This window comes from Carya illinoinensis, chromosome 10 (genome assembly GCF_018687715.1).
Source record: "Carya illinoinensis cultivar Pawnee chromosome 10, C.illinoinensisPawnee_v1, whole genome shotgun sequence".
Classification (NCBI taxonomy): domain Eukaryota; kingdom Viridiplantae; phylum Streptophyta; class Magnoliopsida; order Fagales; family Juglandaceae; genus Carya; species Carya illinoinensis.
Window position 1 is genome coordinate 34,998,112 of NC_056761.1, and position 24,833 is coordinate 35,022,944.

Sequence of the window (24,833 nt, forward strand, 5' to 3'; positions counted from 1 at the left end):
TAATTTTTTTTATTTAAAGATTAAGAAAGTGATTTTAAGTGTATTTGTGTATTTTTTTTATTTTTTTAAAAATCTTTAAATATATTAAAAAATATGAAAATAAAATTAATAAAAAATATAAAAGTTTAAAAGTATCCTAGCGATAATGAGAAGCGTTACTTAGACTCATTTGGTGTACGGCCGAAATAAGGCAATGGAATGGGCTATGGGCCTATTAGGCTATGTCCCAACGGATTCTTTTATTTGGTAGGCCATGTTTCTAATGATTCCTTCCAGAGGAGTTACTGTTATCAAGCCCGTGAGCCGCAGTCATAGCTCACTAACACCACTACGAGAAAGCCTCGCATATAAAAAATATATATATATTTCTGATTTTAAGGGAATGAAAATTTCGTACACCATAACACGTATAGCAATAATGGTTTTATTCATGCGTTTGGCCCAACTCAATCATCAAAATTTTGAACCTATTCAAAGTATTTAATTGTGCTAGTTTTAAATTCGTATGGTAAAATGTCTCATAAAATCATTCACCAATAGACTACTACCTTTATATTTTTTTTGCCAATGAGGGGATTTTGAAGCAGTGAATGGATTAGGCTCAATTTGAATATAAAAACTCAACTAATCATTACAATTTCTTAAAATTTTTACACAAAATATAATAAATAATTCAATTTTTTTAAATTCTAAAATAATAATAATATTCTAATAATATGTTATTTAACTTTTAACTTTTTTCTTAACTCATCTTATCTCGACTTACCATTAAACCTCATCTAAAAGGTTATGGTCAAAGGTCACAATTGGAGACATTATAATCAACCATTCTCACACTTTCATTGCAGATTCCCACTTCCACTAACTTTATATTTTTATTGACTGATGTTAGCTAGGTACAAGTTTCAAATAGATAAGCTCTGTGTAGACCATTTGTAAAAACGTGCTTATATGGTTTAATTTGATTTAGAATTTGAAGTTTGAATATTACAAATTAAATTTTATTATTTAAATAATGTGAATGATGTATTCTATGTATTGAGATGAGAATAGAATTACATATTAATATCTTATTACTAGAGTAGGAAGTGTTTGTTCTATGTCTATTTTCGTACCCCTATACGAAGAATTCAATAATATTGCTCTTTTCATTTGCTTTACGGTGGGAATTCATACTGAAAAGAAGAAGTTCATTTTCAAAATTGTTTGGTTTGGTTATACAGTTTAAACTATTTCATCTTATTTCATCTGATCTAATATCATATAATCATTACAATTTTTTTAAATTTTCAAATAAATATAATAAATAATCTAATTCTTCCAAATCTCAAAATAAAAATAATATTAAAAATAATATTTTAACAATATTTTATTTAACTTTCAACTTTTATCTCATTTCATTTATGTAACTAAACGAGGTCTTATAAATTGGGGAGTACTATCTATTCTTCAGAACTAATGATTGATGTAGATATTTTGTATAGATATATAATAGAATATGCAACTTTTATCTCATTTCATCTATGTAACTAAACGAAATCTTATAAATTGGGGAGTATTATCTATTCTTCAAAACTAATGATTGATGTAGATATTTTGCATAGATATATAGTAGAATATGCATACTTCGCATGTCATAGGAATATTCCTAGACACCAAAGAAAATGAACCATGAAATTAAAAACTTTAGCTCGTTTGAATACATAATTGGTCTCATCCCAATATTTAAATATTATTTAAATACAAATATTTTTTTTTTAATTTTTTTCATACTTTTTTATTTAATCATTATAATTTTCCTAAAATTCTATACAAAATACAAAAAATATTTCAAATTTCAACACAAAAATAATATTAAAGAATTATATTTTAATAGTATTTTAACTTTATAATATTTTATTTTTTCTAATTTTTAAAAAGTTAATAAAAATTTTAATTCAAATTATTTTACTACTATTCATAAACTATCTTACAATTATTTAGATATTTTCTGTATTATCTAATCAAAGTATCCAAACCAACATTATAAAAAGATGATGTGAGTGAAAACAAAACAGTACTCTATAAAACATTGGTCCCATGCTATAAAACATTGGATCCCGTTGCAGAGTCAGTGAGTTGCTGGTCCTATCGGTGCACAAAACAGTACTAATGGAGCCTTTGCTGATCTCAATATAGTTTGTTTTTCCAAACTGAGAGAGAGAGAGAGAGAGATGAGTTCTGTGGAGGAGATCATGGCACATGCTGTTTGCATCCCATTCCCAGCTCAAGGCCATGTTACTCCGATGCTAAAACTAGCAAAACTCCTCCACCACAAAGGCTTCTACGTAACCTTTGTCAGCACTGAGTTCAATCACAAACGCTTGCTCAAGTCTAGAGGTCCTGATTCCTTGGACGGCTTACCGGACTTTCACTTTGAAACCATCCCCAACGGTTTGCCCCCTTCTGATGCCTACGATGCAACCCAAGACATCCCATCATTGAGTGACTCTATTAGAAAGACTGGCTTGGTTTCGTTTCGTATTCTACTGGCCAAACATAATGATACTAATGTCTCCTCGAATGTTGTCCCTCCAGTTAGTTGCATCGTTAGTGATTTATGCTTGCTTTTCGCCATTAACACTACTGAAGAACTTGGAATCCCTGCCCTTCTGTTCTGGACTGTGAGTGCATGTGGCTCTTTAGCATATGTACATTGTTAAATCACCCCAACTGTGAATGCAAATTGCACCGGTCGGTGTTTTGTTTTATTAGGCACCAATTGCACCCACCCACCGTTTTGTTTTTCGTTGTATTAAGCACCTACAATTTATCTGCAGCAAAGTTACTAATTTTTGCACCGAAAATTGAAATTGTGGGTTGCTCTCTCCTATAAATAAGAGAGAGCTCAGTTGTGAAATGTGCGGCAGTGGCAGTGGGGGGAATTTACAAAGAAAGAGGGTACGTGAGAGAGAAAAAGAGAATTTGTAGAGTTTTTGTAAATCTCGTACAAATTCAGTAAAAGAGGCTCCAGTGCCCGTAGGCAATTTGCTGAACCACTTAAATATCATCTTGTGTGATTTTTGAACAGGCCGGAGGCACAACAATTGGTATTAGAGCTCTGGTTCGAGCTGTCCGAAAATTCAAGTTGGTCGAAATCAATTTTTGACAACTCCAGGGTGTTCCTCGAGTCGAGATGAATCCGTTGCCGTAAACGGAATTGAAAACGGGGCTCGGAGGAGTCCACACGCGTCCCTAGAAGAACGGCGCGTGCATCCACTCGCTCCACGCGCATCTGGAGGTTGAAGACGAGTGCCACTCACGCTCCACGTGCCTCCACTCGCCGACATGCGCCGCCACGCGCCCGGAGGTTGAAGAAGCATGCCTCTCACGCACCCCACGCGCCCCCACACGCCCTAGAGGTCCTCCGCGCGTGTCTCACACGCTCCAGAGGTGCATCCACGCGCCCAACAGCATCAGCTCGTGCACCACATGTGCCACAGATGCCACTGCCGCGCGTGCATCTCACGCGCCAGATGATCTGGACCGTTCGTTTTTTCAGATCTTTGTTGGGCTAGATTTAAGCCATTGAGAGTCTGATTTCAACAATCAAATAGTGCTTTTCAACTATTTGAGTCATTCCGGACTCATCCGTACGATGTGAATGTTGAGATTCACCATCGGTACATTCAATCAGAACCGTCTATGTGTTGCAGATCATTTTGGGCTAGATCTACGCCAGTTGGAGTTCAATTGCTTTGATCAAATAGTGTTGACAAACTATTTGGATCATTCTGAACTCATCCGTACGGTGGGAATGTTAAGATTCACCATCGGTACATTCGATCTGAACCGTCCATGAGTTGCATATCATCTTCAGCTAGATCTACGCCAGCTGGAGTTCAATTGTGATGATTAAATAGTGCTGACAAACTATTTGGATCATTCCGGACTCATCCGTACGGTGGGAATGTTGATATTCTCCATTGGTACATTCGATCTGAACCGTTCACGTGTTGCAGATCATTTTGGGCTAGATCTACTCTAATTGGAGTTCAATTGTGATGATCAAATAGTACTAACAAACTATTTGGATCATTCCGAACTTATCTGTATGGTGGAAATGTTGAGATTCACAATCGGTACTAATGATCTGGACCGTTCATACTTCTAATCAATTGTGGGCTTGATCGGAGCCAGTTGGAGTCATGATGGACTCATTTGTTTAGGGCTTGATCGCAGCCAGTTGGAGTCGTGACAGACTCATTTGTTTTGGACTTGATCGCAGCCAGTTGGAGTCGTGACAGACTTATTTATTTTGGGCTTGATCTCAATCAGTTGGAGTTCAATGTTGCTAGACTCAGTTCGTTTGGGCTTGATTTAAGCCAGTTGGGATCGTGAAGTTTGAGGAGCAAGCTTTAGATCATTGGACGATATTGATTAGCTTGTTATATCAGTAGATTTTTGCAGTCATACAACTCATGGAGCATAATGTTATTAAGAGGAGAACCGCAACGGATCTCATTGTGGATTTCTTTGAAAAGCCAGTTGCAAATAACAAAGTGCAGATGAAGAAACAGTTCAATTTTAGAAAAGGCAGAAGGTACAATTGTTGCCCAATAGTATTTGACATTGTGGTCAAAAAGTTGGGAGGTCATGAGAATGGCTATGAGTAATTCTGAAAAGAAGTCAAAATTGAAGTTTCTTAATGTAAGAGATCTTATCCTAGATGAGGAGGTGCGCAGAAGAGATTCTGGCAAGATCTCGAGTTGTTGGTCCTGAATGTTGATAGTAAGGACAGAGGCAAGTCAAGATCTGGACAACAGATGACTCGCTAGAAATTGTGGCAAGACAGGCCACAAGAGACTGTTAAAATCAGGAGAAAATTGAGAATGATGCTGTGAATATGGTGACTGAAGAAATACATGGCGTTGCATTTCTTGCAGTGCATAATGCTATTAAAGACAACTTGAAGATAGCAGTCATTTAGTAGTGTTTTCTCAAAAAGGCGTGGAAGGTCACAAATGATTCATTGGTCTTGGCTCGTGGTAATGGTCGTGCGAATTAAATGAGGAAGTAAAAGGAACTCAGTTTTACTTTTTCTCATCTAAACCTGAAGAAATCTCCCTAGACCACTACATGAAGCAAAGGTGTGAGAGATGGGAACAAAACGTCAGATGTTGCAGGGATATCTACACCTAAAGTTGATGATCACATAACTACCAAGACGATCAGACCTCCATGGTGGTTACTACCTTAAACTATATCCTGCTGAATGAAGGTAGTGAACTATGGTATGAAGAAAAATCTTGCAAGAATGGAGATTATACAAGTTGAAGTTAGCAGAAACTACACACAAGATGGGCACATCGACTAAAGACAGGATATGCTAGCAGCAGGATGAGGAGTCAGTCACCAAGATCAGAGATGGAGACCTCAGCAACAGGTTCTCTGATATGTGTCAAGGTCCATGCGAGACCATTGATTCCCAGTGCAGTGGGAGATGTGTTGCCCTATATAGATGTGTTGATTAAGGGCACTGTACGTGATGAACTAAAGTTATGCATCACTTTATTTAGTCTTCTAACTTGAAAACATGAGCTGTAAAATTGTAAAGATGATAAAGGATTATGCTGGAGATAGAGGCTAGCATGTTGAGAACCAGTCTCCAAGTTGGAGATTGGTGTGATTGTAGGATTATGAAGCCTGGTTTGAAAGTTGTAAAGGCACCAGGTAGATTGTTCACTCAGTTGTGACTCGAGCGAATCTCAATTCGCTCAAGGTGTACATGAGTGCGGACTCATGGACTTGAGTGAAAGAAGAATCCTAGAGAGTTGAGATTGTACAGTAAAGCACTTGTAAATCTCCTCTAAAGAAAATCCCTTGCAAACTCAATGGACGTAGACGATGCTGATGCATTTGAAGATGCATTTGGAGAGGCATTTGGACATCCATTTGAAGACGTACCTGCAGATGCATTCGATAGCAGAAGTCTCTCATGTCAAAAAAAGAGGTGCATTCATTTGAAGAATGAATCAGTTTGCAAGCAGCCTGGTATGGCATACTTGGGTGGAGGGGGTGATTGTTAAATCAACCCAAGTGTGAATGCAAATTGCACTATTCGGTGTTTTGTTTTTTTAGGCACCAATTGCACTCACCCACCGTTTTGTTTTTCGTTGTATTAGGCACCTACAATTTCTCTGCAGCAAAGTCACTAATTTCTGCACCGAAAATTGAAATTGTGGGTTACTCTCTCCTATAAATAGGAGAGAGCTCAGTTGTGAAATGTGCGGCAGTGGCAGTGGGGGGAATTTACAGAGAAAGAGGCTACGTGAGAGAGAAAAAGAAAATTTGTAGAGTTTTTGTAAATCTCGTACAAATTCAGTAAAAGAGGCTCTAGTGGATGTAGGCAATTTGCTGAATCACTTAAATATCGTCTTGTGTGATTTTTAGACAGGCCGGAGGCACAACAATACATAGCCACCATCTTGTCCAAAGAGGTGATCTTGCAACAGTACTCAAAGGTACGATTTTCCTTCCTAAGGTTACTTTTTTCTTAAATTTTGCTTCTTATCATTTCCACATACCAAACTTTAGTTTTTTTAAGTTTTACTTTATTTTATTATTTTTAAACTAACTAAATTCTTCTATTAATCATCATTCATACATCACACATTTAGTAAGAAAAAAAAATTAAAAATTAAAAAATCATATCACGTGGTGTTTGATATGAGAATAATAAATAAAAATTTTTCTTTTTAAAATTGACCTGCAACGGATTAGGCATTATGTGGTCAGCAAAGCTTTGATCTAAAACTTAAAATTGCTCAACATCTTTGTTATGCAGTGTAGCAAAGTAGTCATCCTAATCTTTTAAGGTTATTAATCTCAGCCAGAAGACACTAGTTTTTTTTCTTTTCCTTCGGTTTCTTTTATCTTTCCACGTCTTTTTCTTTCCTTTTCCTCAAGCATGAAGTCAGTCTTTCCTTGACTTCTTCCCATTTCTGTCGATTTAACATAAGCACACTCAGTGGAACCATATTCACATTTTCCGTCTGATCGATCATCAACCATTTTCTCAACGATCTGATACTCATGAGTCATGATCTTCGTCCTCTGTTTTTAATTAAAATAAAAAATATATATATTTTATTTAATCAAATAATAAAATATGATCGAAATATCTACAAAATATGATGAAAATAATTTAGATAAAAAAAAATGGTCCCTACATACATTTTCAGTGGAGGTACAGTACTTTATAAAAGGCAATAATAAAGTTAAGGGCACTGACAAATTTCAGTTGTATGATGAAAGGAGAGGTCTTACACTATTCATTCAATGATGTATGAAGGAAAAACACAGACAAATTTGAACCGTATACGAGAAAGATCTTCATATATACACCTACGTAGTTTTTTTTTTTGTTTTTTTTAAAAGAAAACTTTCCATTCATATAACAAAGAAAGTTACAAATGTTAAGTTCGATACAAATAGGGACTCTGTCTATACTTGGACAACATGATTCAATGACATATTGGCAATACAGTTGGAAATTTCCTCTAGTTCAATACATTCCTCTTCAATAGTTAGAGCATTCTTGGCTAGGCAATGAGCCAGCTGGTTTGTAGACCTACTAGTATGAGTTACTGCCCAGCTTTCAAATCTTTGGAGAATTGTTTGCCCATCTAAGATGATTAAACCTGCTTGGCCCCCATGTTGACCTTTCGCATTGATCTCTTTTACCACATTTAGTGCATCCCCCTCTAGAATGATTTTCCTCAAACCAATTTCTTGTCCCAACTGCACTGCATGTCGGGCTGCATATGCTTCCGCTAGGTGAGGGTCTGGGAATAGAGGTTTGTTTAATCTCATAGTACACATGATTTGTCCCTCCCAGTTATAGATAATTACTCCAATGCCCACCCTACACTTCTTTTGGTCTATAGCTCCGTCCCAGTTAAGTTTGTAATGACCAGTTGGAGGGGTTTTCCATTGGTTCATTGGTTCTGCACCAATTACCTTCCTTTTTGTTGGGACTGCTGTGTTGCTTTGGAGTAGTCTTAATTCATGTATCATTTGCCTTGTTTGCTTTAGAATGATTAGAGGGCTAGTGAACTCTTTCTGAAAAATCACCTCATTCCTTCTCTTCCATAGTCTCCAAGCCACCACTGCCATCTCAGTGAGTGTTTCATTGCCCATCTCAGTGAGTGTAACTTACATTGCATAATGAGATAGGTCTGAACTCAGTGACTTTGGTTGGGTTTTTGGTCTTGGGAATTAAGGCAATATAAGTGGCATTAAACTCACTAGGCCATGAATCAGTTTGGAAAGCTTCTTTGATGCAACACATACTTTAGGTCCTACTGTTGTCCAATGGTTTTGGTAGAAGATGGCAGGGAAGCCATCAAGTCCTAGAGACCCCAGCCCATTCATGCTAAACCTGGCCTCCTCAATCTCAAAATTCTCAAACTTCTTGTCTAAAGATTTGTTCCTGTCTTCAGTTATGGCAGCTTTTGTGTGTTTGATGCAGTCCTCAATCTTGATTGGCTTTGATGATGTGAAGAGGTGCTGGAAGGACCTTTGAAATAGTTGACCTATTCCTTTTGGACTAGAGGCCTATCTACCACTTTCATCTGAGACTGTTTTGATGGAATTGTTTGTTTTTCTTTGGCTTGCACATTTGTGGAAGAAACTAGTATTTCTATCACCCTCTTTCAGCCATTGTTGCTTAGCCCTTTGTTTCCATCTCATGTCTTCCTCTTCAACTAGGCAGTCCACCTCCTTTCTCAGGGTGTTAATTGTCTCATTGACATCCCCTCATTTGAGTTTTGTAGTATTTTAAGTTGGTTTAGTTTTGCTGGTATAGTCCCTTTTAGGTTTAGGAAGGATTTTTTGTTCCAGGTTAGGAGGTGGTGCTTGCATCTCTCTACACCTTGTGTAACTTCTTTGATACTAGACAAGAGATTGACTGGTGCAGTCCAGGCTTTTTCTATGAGCTCCTTGCATTCTTCTCTTCTGTCCCATTTTGATTCATACCTGAAAGGTCTTGCTTTGTATCTACATTCCTCATTAGTACCCTATTGTAACACAATTGGGCTATGGTCAAAGCTATGGGCTGCCAGGGAAGTGACATAGGAGTCTTCATATAGTCTGAACCAAGATGGGTTTCCAAAGGCCCTGTCAAGTTTTTCTTTGGTAAAGGACCTTCCCTCTCTTTTGTTACTCCAAGTAAAGTAATTTCCTAGGAATTGCATCTCACTCAAGTCACATGCCTCAACTATTTCTCTGAATAATTCCATTTGCCTGTATGGTCTAACTGCTGCCCCCTTTTTCTCATGTTGGTGTAGAATTTCATTGAAGTCCCCTAAGTAGATCCATGCATTATCATCCTTTGGTTTCAAGGCTTTTAAGAGCTCCCAACTGCCATTTCGTTTTGAAGTTTTAGGGTTTCCATAGAACCCAGTAAGTATGACTGGACATTCTGATTCTAGTATCTTTATTGAGATAGAGATATGGTTTCTGGTGTAGGTTTCTAAAGCTACATCCTTGTTATCTTTCCAGAGGAAGGCCAAACCTCCACTATATCCCTTGTTGTTCACCACAAAGCTTTGTTGATAACCAATTTGATTCCTTATTTGTTCCACTCTATTTCTAATGCACTTTGTTTCCATGAGGAAGACAAAGTCTGGGACCTTTTCCCTCACCAGGAGGTGGAGCTCTCGAACTGTTCGGGGGTTCCCAAGCCCCTAATAGTTCCAGCTGATGCATTTCATGGTTGTAGGTGGGGCTGCTTGCCAGCCTCCACCTTTTGATTAGAATGGTGAAACTCAGGGCCTGAATTCTGGAACCTTGGTCTCTTTGTGTCATATTGGTTTGAAATGTCACTTAAGATTTTGTTTGAAGTTCTTTTCTGTCCTTTTTCCACTAACACTGCAGGAACAATTGTGTTGAGAGTGTGGGGATCTCGGGCTTTCCTTTTCCAAGTGGATTGTCTAGTTTTGACTAAGCCTATGATAGTTGACTATATGTGAAGGGGGGTCTGTTCACAACTATTCCTAATTGTGTTTGGGAAATTACAAAGGCCCTCTCCTACCCCATTTCCTATGTGTGCAGGTTCGTGTTCCATTTCATCATGAGGACATTTTTTAGTTTGGGACTTTTGTACTTGTGAACAAGGAGGTTGTATTGTACTAGGGGCCTCTTCAAATTTTTGAAAGTCAGCAATTGTACTAGTGCAGTATGGGTAGGATTACCTGTCATATTGCAGCTTTGACTTTCAGCATGAGTTGGTGATATTGCAGACGCTTTTTGTAAAGGCATATGCCTTTCTGGTTCTAGGTTCTTTGCTGGCCACTTGCTCTGTGTCATGCTTCTTTCTGTTGTACTGTTACTGGTTTCTTTACCTGCCCCCGCCGTGCCTAGTTGTTGTTGGCTTGTTTTTGTGTTGTTGAAGTTTGCTCTGCCTCCATAGTGCTTTGCTGCCATAGTTGAGGGCCTAGTTGGGGCAGCTCTTGACCAATGCCCAAATTGAGCAGGAAGCTCAACTTGAGCCTGGTTAGCAGCCTTCCCTTGGGTGTTTAATCATGCCGCATCTGAAACAAAAGGCCTGAAGCCTCTCATATTTGAAAGCAATCCAAATTTTTCTTGCACCAATTTGAAGCCATCTTCCTTTGGCCAAAGGTTTAGTAATGTCCACCTCCACTTGCACCCTTAGGTACTTGCCCCTACTTTGCCCTTCTACATCCACGTCAACCTTTAGAACTTTGCCAATTGTTGTGGCAATTTTCTTCCCATAGGCTTCATTCATACCAGCAAAGGGGACGTTATGTAGTTGAACCCATAATGGCTCGTGAGAGAAGCTCATTTCATTTGAATGGAGGCTGTTGTCAATGTCTTGTATAACAATTAGATTTCTGTCAAAAGTCCAAGGTCTTCCTTGGAGCACTTTTTCTTTGTATTCCAATTTTTGGAACTCCATGATGAAACTATTATCACCTACTTTAGTGAAGGTGATGCCGTCTTCCACCCTCCAGACCTAAGGCATGGTGGAGCGGAATGCTTCTTTGTTAACGTTTCTTTCGTTGATGACCATTGCTAGGAGGCAATTGATACCTCTTTTCCTTGTTGCGAGCACGTCTTGTTCTAGGAGTTGAATTGGTCCTTCCTCGTTTTCAGTAAGGTTCAGGCCTTTCCATAACTCGGATAGATCCTCCTCTACCATTTTTAACGTTGTAAGCAGGAATACTGGATGAAAATTTGAGAAAGAAAAATTAAAAACTAAAAGGCTAGAGCCAACCAAAGAGAAAGAAACCAGACTCTCAGTCTATATTGAGAGACAAATTCTTTGCATTGAGATGCAAAGAAACTCAACCTTACACTTTCTCACTCTCAGCTAGAGAGGAAAATGAAGGACCAAAATTTACACCAACGTAGTTGATTTCATACACCAACGTCATGTCGATTATTTAGCCTTTAATCAACTTGATTTCAGTTGCCCTCTGCTCTAGCAACCAATCAGGATCTTCTGAGCTTGAGGCACGTAATCTAGGTGATGGGCACCTGATAATTAAATGATAAGATGATTTTAGCATTCCGTTCATTCGCAAGTCCTTAAATATCAAATCACATCCAAGATTCCTTCAGAAGCTAACTGAGAAACCTAATCTAGTACTGAATTCCTAAAGATCCTTCATTACACACACGAATATTTATACGTATATATGTGTATATATATATATATATTTATATGCATAAAGCTGATTTGTCATTTGGACGGTACCGTTCAAGTGTACCAATCGGTAAAATAAAATTTTTTACTTAATGATTAAGGAATTGATTTTAAGTATATTAGTATATTTTTTTTATTTTTTAAAAATATTTAAATATATTAAAAAATATGAAAAAAAAAATTAAACTGGGCGATAAGAGCTGGATGGCACAGTAGCTTTCCTCTCTCTCTCTCTCTCTCTCTCTCTCTCTCTCTCTCTCTCTATATATATATATACACACACACACACATACATATATATATATATATATAAGTACTAAGAAACACTAATAATTTAGCAAATAGTGGTAGCTAATAGCAAGGGATGTCATGAAACAAGTTTGAACATTCTAGTAATCACTTCTTTAAAACAAAAGACATGAAAGCAGATAGATTACATCAAATTTCAAAGAGAACTCGCAAGCATTGAGATAAGCAAGTCAATAGAATGTTGGAGAACTCAATTTTTCATTAATTGACTCTCTTACTTGACTAGACAAACAACATCTATCACAGTAACAGTCAGAACCTCTGACGATTTTCAAATATTAGCTTTTCTCCTGAAACTTCAGTAGTTGAAATTCGACCAATCAATTCTTCAACATAGAGCATGATCACACTTTTTGAAAGAAACAATATAAAGTACTATAGAAAATATCTAAATTTGAATCTCTACAGATCCTAACCAGTAGGATCCCTTAAATAAACAATCTAAAAGTAGTTTTAGTTTCAGTAGGATTCTGCTGAAGGGGCAAGTCTGTCACGAAGACGTTTCTAAAACAGAATGCTGATACCAACGGTAAATTCTCTTCAGTAATAGATTTCAGTTCAACCTCTTCTCTGGATAAGTGTAGATTCCTTGGGCGATTTTCACACTTATGACTTATCTAAACAACTTCTAATACTTCTTAGATAAACTTAATATTGTTATAACTAAAGTCAATAAATAATTTACATTCATCTAAAATTACATACTTAATGATAGTATAAACTCTATCATTTTAGTCATCTAATCCTATCCAAACTTATCAACTTAGTTACCTAGTCCTAGCTGAAATCTTACATCTACAAAAAGTTTTTGGGCGAAGCATCCAGCCGGATGAGTTACAAACACACTTTTACACCCTTAAATAGAAGGTAAACACGTAAACATTCTATAATTCTTACGATATAATTGATCTTAGTTGATTGTACCAAACTCTATGAAGGTTTTCTCTCCTTGATCATTTGCTCTCTCTCTCTCTCTCTCTCTCTTCCCCCCCCCCCCCCCCCCCCCCCTTCCTTCAAGTGCCCTTTGTCTCTCCTCAACACTAGCACCAAAGCAAGCAAAGAAAATAAAAGAAGTATCAAAACCCACTTCATGAGCATAGAGCTTAGACTACTAAAAATTATATAAAACATATAAAGAAGCATATCAAACCACTAAACTCATTAAACAATCTTGGTAAAACACAAGGACCACCCACCCAACAAAAAAAAAACAAAAAGAAGAAGAAGCAAATTAAATACAAATTAAACCTCAACTATTCAAGGATCCCAAAGTTAAACCATCTAAACCAATACAAGAGTTGATTACTTTGATCTCAGGAAAATTCAGTAAAACCAAAATATATTCTAGATGCTAGTGATAGATTAGAGATGCATACAAAATCCAAAGAATCAGCCCTTCTCAAAAATCAGATACAAAAAGAAAAAACATCCAGTCATGTGAAACACTAGCCTTGATGTTAGATCAAACCAACAAGATCCCTCTCCAAGTCTCCTTATAGATTAGTGACCACCGCAGATCCTACCACGCCGTGCAGTTGTTGGGAAAACAAAGAAAAAAAAAGATACCCAAGCAAGGGGTTTGGAGAGAGAGAGAGAGAGAGAGAGAGAGAGAGAGAGAGAGAGAGAGAGAGAGAGAGAGAGAGAGAGAGAGAGAGAGAGAGAGAGAGCCGTGCAGTTGTTGGGAAAACAAAGAAAAAGAAGATACCTAGAGCAAGGGCTTGAAGAGAAAAAAATGAGAGAAAGAGCAATCAGAGGGAGGAGAGAAAATGTTAAGAGTTTTGTACGATTACATAAGAGCAATTCTACAGTAATTATCACAGAAAGCTAGCTAATGTGATCATCACCTTTTATTAGAGGGTGTAAAAATGAGTGTAACACCTCATCCTGTTTGAAGATTTTCTCGAAGTTTTTCTATCCAAGACCACATGAGAATATTTCATTTATCGCCGGCCTTCTATTTTCAATGTGAAATATTATAACTCATTTCAAATAACTTTTTATTTGATGTTGCCATGAATTCTCAGATTAAATGGGAGGTCAAAAATAAAGTCATCTACTCATCACCTTTTATATAGTTCTTGCAATGCCTTGAAATTATAGGTAATTGGATATTTAGAATTAATACTAAGAGAAGACATGATTAAGTTCCAAAAGTTTCATTAAGCTGGGTCATGTTGCGAGGAGCACATATATGTACATATACATACATACATACATATATATATACACAACTCTTTGGCTGTGGTCATCTGTATAAATCCAATCAAGAGTTCATCTTTTTTTTTTTTTTTTAATCAAAACATCACTTTTCATATTTCAGTAAACTAGTCATTATAGCACTTATCTTGTAAGACAACAGAAAAAAACCCCTAGGGCCATCCTCTATCCATACCAGCTCCTCACTAGAATTTACATCAAACTATGCTAAATAGTGAGCTACTCTATTCCCTTCTCTATATGCATATTTAAGTATCCAATTTGGTTGTTTACAAAGAATCCCTTTAACGTCTTCTATAAGTTGTCCATGCCATTCCCAGCATTCTTCCGTATTATTTATAGCATTAATCACCCCCAATGCATCACCTTCAAAGATTGCCTTTTGTATATTAAGTTCTACGCACAAGTAGAAGGTCCTTCATAAAGCAGTAACTTTAGCAAGCACAAATGTCTGAACTTGATCTTTTGGCATGCACAAGGACACCTAGACATCTCCCTCTTCCTCCCTCTTCATCCCAAATGACCACCCCAGCTGCCATTCTTCTCTGGTTTGCCTTGAAAGCAGCATCCCAATTTACCTTCACATAGCCTTCTCTTGGAGCTTCCCATTTGACCAACCTTCTCTCCACTATAATAGGTTCACTTCTCTGCACCCCCCTCTACTGTGCTTGCTAAAAATCAATGAGGCTTGCTTTTGTAAGCTAAAAAACCATCCTAGGGCTACTAAACTTTCCTTCAAAAACAAAGCCATTCCTCCTAAGCCAAATATGTCTCATAATAGATACCACCAGCTCCACATCTTCCAAAGCCAACTCAGCTAATAATTTCCTCTAGACAACAACCACCATCTCAATTGACACCCACTTATGCACTCTCTCCTCAGCCCATACATCCACAGCTGCATGACAGCTCCATAAAGCATGGCTTACAGTCTCATCTTTCCTTAAGCAAATAGGACATACTGGCTTTTCTACTACTTTCCTTCTGTAAAGATTCATTTTGGTGGGAAGGCAATTGTTGAGGGCCTTCCATAAGAAATTTTTTACCACTCCTAAAGTATTAAGCTGCCACAACTCTCTCCACCCTTTCAACTCCTGCTTCTTGCTCAGATCAAGGTAATAGGCACCCCTCACACTAAAGCATCCATTCTTAGAGTAGGCCCAAATTCTTTAGTCCTCTAAGCCAGTATGACTCAAAGGGATATTACATATCACTTCAGCTTCCTCCTCATTGAATGTAGCCCTTACTACCTCAATATCCCAACCACCATTCTTTAACAACTCCACCACCTTTGTTTCAGCATTCAAATACTTAATAGGAGACTGCACTCAATGAGAATGTTTACTAGGCAACCATTTATCCTCCCATACTTTTATGTTTAAATCATTGCCAACTCTCCAAACAAGCCCTTCCTTAATCAGTTTCAAGGATCCCCAAATACTTCTTCAAATCATGGAAAGACCATAGCCCAGCTCAGAACTCAGCACATCAGCATTATTGTAGTACTTAGCCTTTAACATCATAGCAGCAATAGAATCTTGTTTAGTGACAAGTGGCCAACACTGCTTTACTAATAGTGCAAAATTGAAACTTTCCAGCTCTTTAAAACCAAGCCCCCCAACCATCTTTGCACAACCCATCTTCTCCCAACTAGCCCATTAAATCTTTTTCTCATTATTTTTATAGCCCCACCAGAATTTGGCCATTATACTGGATATCTCTTTACACAACCTCTTAGAAAGTCTGAAAACATTCATGTGATAAGTGGGTATGGACTAAATAACTACTTTAAGTAATACTTATTTGCCAACACGGGACGAAAACTTATTTTTTTCAGTTATCAACCTTGTGCCAAATTCTGTCTTTGATACCCCTGAGAGGGTCAAAATAGGATCTTCCTACCATAGTAGGCAACCCCAGATATTTTTCACAACTACTTTGCACCCTTGCCCCTAGGTCATGCACAATCATTTCCTTCTCTTCCTGTCTAACTCGAGAGCTAAAACATCATAGTGGTTTTTTGTAGATTCATGCACTGACTAGAAGCTACTTCATATACCCTTAAGATCTCTTTCACTCTCAGCCATTCTAACCACTTAACTCTTGTAAAGATAATGTAGTCATCAGCAAAGAGGAGATGAGAAACCTTTATACCACCTCTTGCAACAGCCAACCCACTTATATCACCCTTAATTTCAACTGCATTAATAAGACTGCTAAGTCTTTCAGCACATAACAAAAACAGGGAAGGGGATATTGGGTCCCCCTGCCTAATACCTCTTGAGGGAAATATAACATCTCTTAGCCTCCCATTCACCAAAATATTATAAGAAACTGATGTAATACAGTTCATAATCAACCCAACCCATCTCTCCCCAAACCACATCCTCTGCATGACAACTTTTAAATATGACCATTCAACCCTATCATATGCTTTCAAAATATCCATTTTCAATGCCATACTTCTCCCTTTCCCCTTGGATCTGGTCTCCATCGAGTGCAAAGTTTCATAGGCTGCTATCACATTATCCACAATCAACTTTCCTAGAATAAAGGCACTTTGATTTTTAGTAATGAACTTGTCCAATACCAGCTTAAGTCTGTTTGCAAGGGTCTTTGAAATTAGCTTGTACAAAACACTACACAAGCTAATTGGTCTGTAATCACCAACTTTCTTAGGCTCTAAAAATTTTGGTACCAGTGCTACATAAGTAAAATAGATGGACTGCTCAAGAACACCCTCATTCAAAAAGCTCAGCACTGCTGCACACACCTTATCTCCTACTGTATGCTAATAGGTCTGACAAAAGCATGCCCTAAACCCATCAGGCCAGGGGCTTTCAATGGACCCATCTGCTTAAGAGCTGCTAGAACTTCATCCCTTGTAAAAGGCTTTTCCAATTCATCATTCATCTAATCAATGACTCGAATACCAATGGATTGCACCCCCTCTAACACCTGCTGACATGAAGGAGCTTCTATTTTATACACCTCAGTATAGTATTGCCTAAAAGCCTTAACAACTTCCTCATTCCCTACTTTCAATTTTGAATTTGCATCCAGTACTAAGATGATTTGGTTCTTCTTTCTTCTCTGCTTAACACAAGCACGAAAAAATTTTGTTTTTTTTTTCTCCTAAGGAGTACCAGTTCCCTTTTTCTCTTTGTCTCTACCTTATATCCTCCTTCTCCAATAAAAAACGCACCTTCTGTTGCAACATGTGAAGTTTTGCAAAGTCGTGAGGCCTCTCTCTAACTTGTAACTCCTTTATTCTCTTGTTTAACTGTTTAATATCATGACATCTCTCCCCATCCCTTCTTCTAAAATTACTGCTCAATTTACCACTACACACTCTCAACATATTTTGAACACATAACAAAGGTTCCACACCAACCTGAGGAGTATCAATCCAAGCTGTTCTAATTAACTCTTCACACTCATCTTCCCTTATCCAACTTGCCTCAAACTTGAAAGAATGATATCTTTTGGAGACACACCTACCTTCCTTCCTCATAGAAAGCATAATTGGGTAATGGTCTGAACTGCTGGCTATAAGACCTTCCACTTTAGCCTTCCCAAACAGATTAATCCATTCATTTTTAACCATATATTTGTCCAATCTTTCCTTTGTAAATGTGTGGTCTGAGTGTCTATTACTCCCAGTGAAAGGGTTTCCAACAATTCCCACATCCACCAGTTTGTTAACTTCTAGAGCTTCTCTAAAATCCGATATCAACTTCTCATCTCTTCTGTTAACCCCCCATTTCTTATTCTGTGATAGCAATTCATTGAGTCCTTAGCTAAACACAATTCCCTTCCTTTTGGTGGATTCAGTTGCTTGAGAAGTTCCCACGACTACCACCTCTTGCTTGCATCAGAGTGCTCATAGAATCTAGTAAAAAACTAGCCTCCTTGATCCCCTCTTTTAACAGAAGCACTGATATGCTACTGGGAATAGCTCTCTATTACAACATCATCCTCTAGCTCCCAAAACAAGGCCAAACCATCTCTTATTCTCAATGGATTAATTGCCAAACACCCTTCAATTCCCAACCTCCTTTTTAATTTTTCAACAACAACAACTTTTATTTGTGTTTTAATGAGAAATACAATTTTGGTCTCTTATTCTTTACCAAAAGGTAAAGTTCCTGAACTATCCAAGGGTTCCCAAGCCCTCGGCATTTCCAACATAAAAGATTCATAATGCAGGTGGTGCTTCACAGCAGACACCACCCCTAGTCTGTCATCACAGGCCAAATCATCACTACCTCTCATCTTCTTCCCTTCCACTATCATCTCACCATCTTCCCTCACAGACTCAATACCTCTTTTCAAACTAGAATTCAAGCTAGTAGACTTACCTCGCTTAGGCCTAGTTCTAGCCCTTCTTTTCCAATGTGATGACCTTTTGCAATACTGAGTCTATTCTACAACATTGGAGCTTAGCCTTTCAACCAACAGATTACTCTTCTGCACAATAGTATGTGCATCAACCATACTTATACTGAAGCTAAGCTTCAACTCATCCATCTCTTGGCCATTAGTATTCACCTATTCTTGACGCTTCATAATCAACTCATGTTCTCCAACTAGATGAAAACTGGCATCATTCACCCCCTGCCCCTTCTTCACTACCTCCTCCACCCTCTCTGCCCTTTGAGCCTACCCTTCTTGTTTTACATCAATAGAATTAGGAACTGAAAAGCCACCCCTCTCCTTTCTTTTTTTCTCTCCCTCTTTGTTCTCCACCCTTAACTGCTCCTTTTCTAGCTTGAGGCAAAGCTCTCAACCAAACACCTTACTAGCCTGCATTCCTCTCACTCTCCTTACACCTATCCTTTTCATGGACAATTCTTGCACAGTTAAAGCATAAACTAGGTAACTTTTCATATTGAAAAGGCACTCAACTTTTCCTTCCATCCACAACAATAGTCATGCCTCGACTACAGGTCTTCTTAGATCACATTCCACCTTCACCCTCAAACACCTCCCTCAAGCCGATCCATCCTCCTCCACATCAACCTCCAAAACCTCCCCCATCGAACTCCCAATTAATTTCCCCATCTGCTAATTTATATACCCCAAAGGCAAATTTAACATCTACACCTATAGACAAGCATGATCAAAATCAAGCACGCTATGTTGCATTCCACCATTGAAATCTAGTAACACAAATAAGTAACTTTCAAGTAGCCATGGGCAGCTATCAGGAACTTTCAACATAGCTCGCTGACTGACAAAAGTAATCACAAAAAAATTACCTCAAATTTCTTGAAATTCAAGAGCTTTCCAACCTTCCAGACTTTCTCGATCATAAATTGGACAATTTCCTTCCCAATCCTGCACTCCGAGATTACCTTCCCCACTAGACTTTTGTACCCCTTCAGTTTCATCGAACCACAAACTTCTTCCCTAATCTCAATCGGACAATCCTCCTCATTGTTCAACTTCAATCTCCTCCACACTTCCTCCATTTCCTCCATTGCACTACTCTGCTCACACTCGCAAGCAAAGAAATCATTCTTTCCTCAATAGAGAAAGAAGACAAAAACCACTACTCCTCAAGCAATTTTTTAGAGCGGGAAAAACTGTTGAGAGACAACTTGATTTTTATCAATATTTGTTTGATTTTCCTCTCTCTTTTTTATCAAGAGTTCATCTAAATGTTACACATAATAAGTCTTAAATTAATGAAACAACATTTAAACTTTATTGAATGACAAATGCAGACGAGAGCTGTCTTCCAAATGGGTACATGGACACTACTATTGACTGGATTCCCGGGTTGAAAATTATCCGCCTTAAGGATCTCCCCAACTTTCCATTCACATTGAATCCAAACGATGCCATGCTTAACTATCTTTTGAAGATGATAGAGAAAACTTTGAAAGCTTCCGCCATAGTTATGAACAGTTTTGATGCACTGGAGCATGAAGCATTGGATGCCCTTTCCCCCATGTTTGCTCCCATTTACTCCATTGGCCCTCTTTTTTTGCTTCTCAATCAGATTCCACAAAAGGATTTAGTGTCCAATATTGATTCTAATCTTTGGAAATATGAAGCTAACTGTCTTGAATGGCTCAACTCCAAGGAACTCGATTCAGTTATTTACATAAATTTTGGCAGTGTTGCAAACCTAACTCCGCCACTAATGGTCAAGCTTGCTTGGGGACTTGCTAATAGCAAGAAAGCCTTCTTGTGGTTAATTAGGCCTAACATGATGAAGGATGCTTCACAGATTGTACCGTATCATGAGTTTGTAACTGAAACAAAAAACAGAGGTATTATATTAAGTTGGTGCCCACAAGAGCATGTGCTAAGCCACCCATCAATCGGGGGATTCTTAACCCATAGCGGATGGAACTCGATGCTTGAAAGCATGTGCGCAGGAGTGCCTATGCTCTGTTGGCCATTCATTGCTGAGTAGAAGACAAATTGCAGGTTTGCTTACGTTGAATGGGGCATTGGCATGGAGGTTGATTGTAATGTAAAAAGAGATGAAGTGGAGAGGCTTGTGAGAGAGTTAATGGATGGAGAGAAGGGTAGGGAGATGAGGAAACATGCCATTGAGTGGAAGAAAATGGCTGAGGAAGCAACTAGTTCAAAAGGCTCTTCAAACTTGAATATGGACAAAGTGGTCAATGAGGTGTTGCTGCAGTTGAATCCGTAGGTTTTCATTGCATGGGGCTTGAATATAAAGGATGCTGAAAAGCATTGAATGCCAAGTATGTATTTTTCTTCCATGCTTTTGCATGTGTTTGTATCACATCTGTAACATTAATTTTGCGACTCTATTCTACATTTTAGTCCTATTTTATTTCTGAAGCTTATGTTTGATTTGTTTATGGATTAGGATGAACTAGAAACTTGTTGATGATTTATGCAGCTTAAATATTTTGTTGTACTATCATTTCTTCAAACCCTTTAAATCCCCTTTTTCTGCTAAATGAAATCAAATACAAAATTTATATGAATTTGAATGGAAGAATAAATATAAATCCATATATGGTCTTTTCCCTCTTAGAAAACAGTTAAAGATTTTTAAAAAAGTGAAATAATATTTACAATTATAAAGTGCGCAAGTGTCAAAAAAATTTTTAAAAAATAAGTAAATATGAAATCTATATGAGAAAATTAATTTTTATTTTTTATTTTTTATAATAGACCCCACTCATAATTGTATAATATATTAATGAGATATAAGCCAAAAAAGTAGAGATGTTTTTCAAAGTTCTTCCTCACAGTCTTCTGCAAGTAGGGTCATAGCTCGAGGCACCCTACTATTTCATTGGAAACCCAAAACACACTTGCTCAAATGAGCATATACTCGAAATATTAATAGATTTGTGGGAGATCATTCAAAAAGTGGGGGAGACTCGTGTATAGATAAATTGAGAAAAATTCAGATCTTGTCATGTCAACAGGGTTGAGGTTTGGCTTCTTCTTCTCCTGAACTTCCCCCTTATTTTCTAGGCTTTTTTTCTTTAATTTTTTCTCAGTTAATCAAATGCACTTTCTAACCAAGTGAACCAACCAAAGGAGGATGTTGGTTACACTAGCACTACTCTCCAATGATTAAAAGTGGGCATCCTTTTATGGCTAGTGTACTTTTATTAGAATACAGCTTGGCTATCTATTTAGCTAAAGCTTGCCTAATATTTTCATGCTGGACTGAATTATTCATCTAAATTCTATAATAAAAATAATATTAATTTTAAATTTTTAATTATAATTTTTTTCCTTTTTAATTTACAAATTAATTGGTCATATTTTATTTTTTAATCAAATAAAATATATATTTTTTAAGTAGTATTCCTCGTTTTCCAATATATAATACGTACTATTTTTCGGTCAAATAAATATGTTTTTCCTGTGCCACTAAACTAAGTTCATACCAATAAAAGTCATACCAACCTGTTCAACAATAAAACTTTTAACATTTTAAGAATTCTACAAAATCATGTAGCGACCCACCAAATATTGTCTATATTTTTTTGCTCTGCTTGTGTGTTAATTTGGAGAGAAAAGTAAATAAGAATAACAAATTAATGCTACATACAATCATGAGTTGTACAAGTGTCAGAGAAAAGTAAATAAGAATAACAAATTAATGTTACATACAGTCATGAGTTGTACAAGTGTCACAGACTCACGTACTCATTTTGAGAAAGATGAAGTTCGTAATTAAAAAAATTTATTTTTTATGTAAGTTTCATATTTATTCACTTTTTTTAAAAAGAAATATACAGTATTTACATATTCTATAACTGTAAATATCACTTTTCCTATTGAGTCATTGTAGCAAAAAATTAATATTGGTTGAACTTTAGACCATTAGGCATTATCTATGTGGACAATGTGGTCCTTATTTAATTCACTCAATTGACTTGAGTATTTCTTGGGTCTCAAAATATGTACTTATACCCATAATAGGCCCAAATCATCCCTATGAGCTAGCTTTATTGCAGCTTTTTCTTATTATTTTTATTTTGTGCTTACATACTCTACGACTGAATATAATATTATTCTAATTTAGCATATGAAAATCTTTATCTATATATCTATAAGTTGAACCAAATTTAACTGGAAAGTTTATATTTATTTAAATATTCCTCCTTTTTCCATGAAAGAATAGGGACTGTGTTGGAAAGAAAATTTATAAGGATGGACTGTTAAATGTATAAAATATAAGAAAAGGATTTACCTAGCTAGCTTTAATTGCGGGCTACAAATTAACTATATATAGGAAGGAAAGCAAGCATACAAAAAGAGTCAATTAACTTGATAATTTGCTCTCAACTCTCATGAAGACTCGCTAGCTCTATTCATGATCAGTGACATATCATGCAAATAATACATATATATTGGTGGCGTGGATCAAGGACGTATATATGCAGCCAGAATCACAGTGGACTAGAAGATATATGGTTCTAGCTGGCAAAATGCAGGCTGCAGACGTTTTGATCACGATCTTTAGATTTTTTTAATCAAAGCTGGTTTCATAAGATTTTAAGGAAAAGTTGTACGTTCTTAATGAAGCTGCAAATTCCATCTGTTTCTGCAACGTCGTCTATTGGAATTGTTAGGAGTTGAAATGTATGGTACATTGTAATCTTATTAATTGTAACTAAAGGCAATGAAGGTCGGTTAATTTCATGCATAAATTCTCTCCTGAAAATATATAATATGTAGAAGCAGCTTTGCAACTTTGATTCAACCCTTCAACTTGGGTGAGTTTACTACAAAATTTGTACGTCACTTTTTGAATGGCCTACCACCGATGTATTAAAGACCCAACACTCTGCTCATTTGTAGTTTCTTTATACTTAAGAAAGTATTGACTAATTTTTTCTCAAAGTTGGACATGTTTTTGGTCTATTTCCTGGATTGCATTAACACTATTATTCAGTCATGCTGAGATAAGTAACTTATCTTCTTTGGGAGTAAAGTTCGTACCCCTGGCTGATTATCTTTGTGATGAAGGCTCTACTTGGGGTGGGGGTGGTGAATCATCCAAAGTCACAGAAGATTGTTGAGTTTGACCACTGTAAATGTGGTCAATTTCAGGATCTTGAGTGAGGAGGCTTGTGAAGAACATATTTCCATGGTCTTGTGAATCTATCTCTAAGAAATTGTAGACGCACAACAATTGGTAGAGATGTTAGATACTTTAGAACAATGTTAGTACATGATTTTGCTAGGTGGCTGAGGAACCTTATGGATACATTTAGGAAATTTGGCACTCTCCCTCTGATGGTTGCAACAATCGGTTGTCATTACTTATTGGCCGTTTAGGTCACCATACCATGGAGGTGTCAACCAAATATCCTGTGTTTTCATGAGGATTTGTCATCATCATAGCTCTGGGGATAGAGAAAGGAAATCGAAGCTCAACAATGTCACAAGAAAAAACTCCAATATTGTTACTAGCTGACTAAAAGTTTCGCAGAAATATAATTTACTCATAAAAACAACTGGGCAGCATTCAACTGAACAAGACCATACAAATCAGCATTATGAATTTCCAATTTCCAAACAACAGGATATGAGCATGTAAGAATCACAAGGCATGCAAATATGACAAGGCTTGGTCAAGAATCTATGGATTAAAAGAGAATGTGATAAATGAATAAGAGCATTCACATCCGGTTCCCTAACATATGTGTGTAATAATTAGGGCTCAAAAATGTTATTTTGAATTAACAACATGCGTAAGACAGGAGGCTTGCATGAAGGGCTACAAAATTGTGAACCCCGGCCGCCTATTGTGAAATCTACCACAATTCATTTAGTGGCCATTTGGGTTCAAATTACCCCGCCATATCAATGGTGCCCCATACCTAAACACTTGTGAATTAACCCCACTCATTACAGCCTTACACTAAACATCCATCATAGAATAGTCCTTGTGGCAAGTATAGACCCAATAAGAATGCACATCACAGAATATAACTGGTAGCAAGTTTAGACCTAAATAACAATGAAATTGGCAGCAGTATTACCCAAAAAATGCAGCATCACAACAGAAAATAAAAGCAAATTTAGACCCAATGAAGCATGTTCATGGGTAAACTCATACCCAAATTTTTTTCCATTT

General features: G+C 37.1%; 1 pseudogene; it reads left to right on the top strand.

Moving 5' to 3' along the window:
- Nucleotides 1-2,234: 2,234 nt before the first annotated feature.
- On the top strand, nt 2,235-20,906 carry LOC122278678 (annotated as a pseudogene).
- The last annotated feature ends 3,927 nt before the right edge of the window (nt 20,907-24,833 follow it).